Genomic DNA, 6174 nt, shown 5'->3' on the forward strand with positions numbered 1-6174 from the left:
GTTGTAAGGTGGAAAAATGTGAAAAAGTTCAAGGGGTATGAATACTTTTTCAAGGCACTGTAGCTATAGGTACACTACATAAGAACACTAGACAGCTAGGTCACATTCTTACTGAGGAGTTGCCTAATGAACATATTTACTTTGTTAGTTAACTTTGTTTGGCTAACAAATATATTTATTATCTGGCTGGGCAGTACCTCAGCTTTCAGTGCCTCAATGTCCTCGATGTTGTAACTGTAAATCATCATGTCCTGCATGTGACCACAGATGACAAAATTGTAAACATAGATTTGTATGCCTTCAGATTCTCTTTAGTGCAAATGCTCGGAGTTTCTATGAAATACATATATTTCTTTGCAGGCCATGTCACCATTAGGATTATTTAGCCACGGATGATAAGCAAGGATCTTCTAGAATTATAGCATTTCAAAGTGTTAGTTTACCCTGTTTTTTAGTTGTAACAGCAAGTTAGTTGCAAATGCCCACAACAGGCATCAACTGATGAGCTCAAAAAGAAACCCAGCAAACAGTCTGAGCTACTAATGAATGACAAGAAATAGCTCAGCAGAAGTAAAAGATGGGGAGGGGTTCACCACTCTGTGAAAGACTGTGTGGGCAAACAGTGCAACAATTTAAGAATAACGTTCCCCAATGTAAAATTGCAAAAAATGTGGGATTCACATCATCTATGGTACATAATATCATTCAAAGACTTATAGAATCCAGGGCAATCTTTGTATGCAAGGGACAAGGCCAAAAATCAACATTGGATGCCAGTGATCTTCAGGCCCTCGGGTAACACTGCATTAAAAATAGACGTGATTCTGTAATGGAAATCACTGCATGGGCCCAGGAACACTTCTGAAAACCATTGTTTATATATAGTTTTAATTTGCATTTGTGGATGCATCTCTGGGCCCGAGCTCAGCTTCAATTGGAGACAGATCTGGAATGCAGGCAGGCCAGTTTAGCACCTGGACTCTTTTACTACTGAGCCGTGCAATTGAAATACATGCAAAATGTGGATTGGTATTGTGTTGCTGAAATAAGCAAGGCCTTCTGTGAAAAAGATGTCATCTGAATGGTGGCATGTTGCTCCAAAACCTGTATGTATATATCATACAGCATTAATGGTGTCTTCCCAGATGTGGAAATTACCCATGTCATGGGCACTAACATCACAGATGCTGGCTTTTGAACTTTGTGAAATTCTATTTTTTTTAATTTATGTTTTACAGTGTCCCAACTTTTTTGGAACTGAGGTTATAACTAGTGTTCAGCTGAAGACGGATAGATCACATACACCCATAGCTATCATGAGAAAACATACTTTTCTAAAAGTACAAGGACTGGTTTCGAGCTATCTGTTGAAGCCAATGACTCGATGCACTCACTGAGCACTATTAGGAATACCTCTACACCTACTCATTCATGCAGTTATCTAATTATCAACCAGTCGCGTGGCAGCAGTGCAATGCATAAAATCATACTCATACGGGCCAGCAGCTTTAGGTAACATTGACATCAACCATCAGAATGGGGGAAAATTTTGATCTCAGTGATTTTGACCATGACATGATTGTTGGTACCAGATGGGCTTATTTGAGTATTTCTATAACTCATGATCTCCTAGGATTTTCATGCACGACAGTCTCAGCATCTGAGTTTGCTCAGACTTATGCAATAAAGAAAAACTTCCAGTAAACAGCAGTTCTGTGGAAGGAAGTGCCTTGCTGACGAGGGAGATCAGTGGAGAAAGGCCAGACCGGTTTGTGCTGACAGAAAGGCTACAGTAACTCAGATAACCACTCTGCGCCTGCAACAGTATATCCCTGCAGAGGAGATTATTTGCAGTACAGTGTAGAAGTCTGTATAATTATGCTGAGCAGGAAAGCAGCTCAGAATGCATAACAACATGTCATGTCGAACTATGAAGTGGGGTAATCACTCATTGCTTGAACGGCGCAACCTATTTGAATATTGTTGATGACCATGTGCGTCCCTTCATGGCCACAATTTACCAATCTTCTAATGACTATTTCCAACATAATAATGCATCATGTCACAAAGCAAAAGTTAACTCAAACTGGTTTCATGAGCATGAACACGAGTTCAACACCTTTGGGATATGGTAGAATGGGATATTCACAGCATGAAGGCACACCGAAAAAATGCTGCAGAGATTGTGACGAAATATTGTCAGCATGGACCAGAATCTCAAAAGACTCCCTGATAAATTCCTAGGTATATGAGTGTATATACAGTGGGGCAAAAAAGTATTTAGTCAGTCACCAATTGTGCAAGTTCTCCCACTTAAAAAGATGAGAAGCCTGTAATTTTCATCATAGGCATACCTCAACTATGAGACACAAAATGAGAAAAAAAAAATCCAGAAAATCACAGTCTGATTTTTAAAGAATTTATTTGCAAATTATGGTGGAAAATAAGTATTTGGTCAATAACAAAAGTTCATCTCAGTACTTTGTTATATACCCTTTGTTGGCAATGACAGAGGTCAAACGTTTTCTGTAAGTCTTCACAAGGTTTTCACACACTGTTGCTGGTATTTTGGCCCATTCCTCCATGCAGATCTCCTCTAGAGCAGTGACGTTTTGGGGCTGTCGCTGGGCAACACGGACTTTCAACTCCCTCCAAAGATTTTCTATGGGGTTGAGATCTGGAGACTGGCTAGGCCACTCCAGGACCTTGAAATACTTCTTACGAAGCCACTCCTTCGTTGCCCGTTGGGATCATTGTCATGCTGAAAAACCCAGCCACGTTTCATCTTCAATGCCCTTGCTGATGGAAGGAGGTTTTTACTCAAAATCTCATGATACATGGCCCCATTCATTCTTTCCTTTACACGGATCAGTCGTCCTGGTCCCTTTGCAGAAAAACAGCCCCAAAGCATGATGCTTCCACCCCCGTGCTTCACAGTAGGTATGGCGTTCTTTGGATGCAACTCAGCATTCTTTCTCCTCCAAACACGACAAGTTGAGTTTTTAAAAAAAAAAAGTTCTAGTTTGGTTTCATCTGACCATATGACATTCTCCCAATCCTCTTCTGGATCATCCAAATGCTCCCTAGCAAACTTCAGATGGGCCTGGACATGTACTGGCTTAAGCAGGGGGACACGTCTGGCACTGCAGGATTTGAGTCCCTGGCGGCGTAGTGTGTTACTGATGGTAGCCTTTTTTACTTTGGTCCCAGCTCTCTGCAGGTCATTCACTAGGTCCCCCCATGTGGTTCTGGGAATTTTTGCTCACCGTTCTTGTGATCATTTTGACCCCACGGGGTGAGATCTTGCGTGGAGCCCCAGTTCAAGGGAGATTATCAGTGGTCTTGTATGTCTTCCATTTTCTAATAATTGCTCCCACAGTTGATTTCTTCACACCAAGCTGCTTACCTATTGCAGATTCAGTCTTCCCAGCCTGGTGCAGGTCTACAATTTTGTTTCTGGTGTCCTTTGACAGCTCTTTGGTCTTGGCCATAGTGGAGTTTGGAGTGTGACTGTTTGAGGTTGTGGACAGGTGTCTTTTATACTGATAACGAGTTCAAACAGGTGCCATTAATCCAGGTAACGAGTGGAGGACTGAGGAGCCTCTTAAAGAAGTTGTTACAGGTCTGTGAGAGCCAGAAATCTTGCTTGTTTGTAGGTGACCAAATACTTATTTTACTGAGGAATTTGCCAATTAATTCATTAAAAATCCTACAAATGTGATTTCCTGGATTCTTTCCCCCCATTCTATCTCTCATAGTTGAAGTGTACCAATGATGAAAATTACAGGCCTCTCTCATCTTTTTAAGTGGGAGAACTTGCACAATTGGTGGCTGACTAAATACTTTTTTACCCCACTGTATTAACAGGGTTTTAAATATGAAGGCAAAATGTCTCCGAGGCCCTATACAGAGTACAACTTCGAACTCCACCCATTCCCATGTTAGTGAAGGGGAAACAAACCAAACTTACATATTACCGTAAGTTACATGTCCACAAATTATTTTTGGGACTAGTGTTCTGTCATGGGCGGCACGGTGGTGTAGCGGTTACCGGCTGTCGCCTCACAGCAAGAAGGTCCTGGGTTCGAGCCCCGTGGCCGGCGAGGGCCTTTGTGTGGAGTTTGCATGTTCTCCCCGTGTCCACATGGGTTTCCTCCGGGTGCTCCGGTTTCCCCCACAGTCCAAAGACATGCAGGTTAGGTTAACTGGTGACTCTAAATTGACCGTAGGTGTGAATGTGAGTGTGAATGGTTGTCTGTGTCTATGTGTCAGCCCTGTGATGACCTGGCGACTTGTCCAGGGTGTACCCCGCCTCTCGCCCGTAGTCAGCTGGGATAGGCTCCAGCTTGCCTGCGACCCTGTAGAACAGGATAAAGCGGCTAGAGATAATGAGATGAGATATTAAAAATTTTTTTTTATATGTTTGTAGGCTGTATTTAACAATTATTCACTGATGTTCACTGAGCCTGATAATCGTCTTAGTGAAAATACACAGGCAATTATTTTTAAAAAGTCATATTAAAAAATATTTCAAACTTCAAAAGCAGCATGCAAATGCAATAACGGTGCAGTGGAGATTTGTGCCACTTATCTATGCGAGTCAAATACTTTGTTTTGAAACAGATCAAATAAATCACAATTCCACCTTACCTTTGAATAATTTTAGACCAGACTTTGTAGCATCTTTAGTGCTTTTAGGAACAGCATTTTCTTTCATAATTTGTAATTCTTCCTCACTTACGGTGACTAAGCGATTGGCCGCCCTTTTGCCGAGTCGCTTGAGAAACAGTCTGAATTTCTCAACCAATCAGCACGTGCGATTTTCTATAACCGCCTTCGTATTTATACTATATGGAATCCTGATTGTAACCAGCAAATGAACCGATTAGATTTCAGAATTGATCCACACAGGTTCAAGGTTAAAGCAAGGTTGAATGTGCTTCAATAGCTTCCTTCCTGTTTGAACAAAGTGATTTTCAGAATGTGATTTGAATGCATGTGATTTTCAGGTTATTTGAGGCATATAAGAAAAATTCATAACAAGAAAGAACAGATTTGTTGGCAGCAGAGGCATTTCCATCGACACTGTTGGCACTGAGTTTTACTTGTTACCTCGCCTGGGACAGAGTCCACCAGGGGGCGAGGTATTGGTTTTGGTGGGGTTTTTGTGTTGTTTTTTTTTTTTGTTAACAATATTACAGGAAAACAGCTGGACCAATCTTCATGAAACTTTCAGGATAGATGGGCATTGGTCTCAAACAGAACCTCCAACATTTTGAGGGTCATCTGGTCAAGGTCACCAAAAAGTCAAAATCGTTTTTGCTGTCTACCGCCTCATATAGAGGCGCGAGCCACTAGGTCATCGTGCTGTAAGAATGTAACAGTCGTGCACTGTGAATACACGTGTTGCGATTAAAATGGCTGGTGAGTGTATACAATTTGGTTCACCATTCAAAATAAATGCACTAGATTAAAGAAAATCGCTTTCAGACATATTTATGCTTATTACAGAGGAAAAGCACGTTCCACTGAGCTCTAGCGCCGGGCCATTTCCAGGAAATAAGAGTTTGGGTCATGGCAGCAGCGTGTGCATGTCAGCCTCGGTTCGGAGGTTTCAGTTTCGAAAACTATAAGAGGTAAGAGTAGAATAATATAAAGTACAGACACTTGGTATATTTTACTTCTGTGATTTTTTTAAAATTGTTCATTTTTGGATTATGCTTCATTTTTGTGGCAACTGCCTCATAGAGTAAATATATATATGCTATATTTACTGTGTGGACATGGGATCAGAAAACAATTTTATTTATAAGCAGTAGGGTACCTTTTTTTTTTTTTTGCGATATCTTCCTTCATAAGTGCTACCGGGCGAGGTTTGTTTTGCCTGGCAACACTTGTTTCTGTTGAAAGCCTCCCAGTAAAGACACAAATGTATGTGATGTGAACCATAGCAACTCAAAATTAATTCCAAAGCAGTCATCATTCCAGAATTAGTAGAATTGGGCATTTTTACATTCGTTAAAAATGAAGTGCTTCAATACCTGAAACTATTTAAACTGTTTCATACAAAACAACTGAAAATGCTTCAGAAACACTTTCATTGCAAATTGATTCAAGCTTCATCATCATTCTTATTCCCAGCGTTTTTCAAAACACTCTGCCCTCTTCTACTCA

The sequence above is a fragment of the Neoarius graeffei genome, chromosome 7, assembly GCF_027579695.1.
Source record: "Neoarius graeffei isolate fNeoGra1 chromosome 7, fNeoGra1.pri, whole genome shotgun sequence".
Lineage (NCBI taxonomy): Eukaryota > Metazoa > Chordata > Actinopteri > Siluriformes > Ariidae > Neoarius > Neoarius graeffei.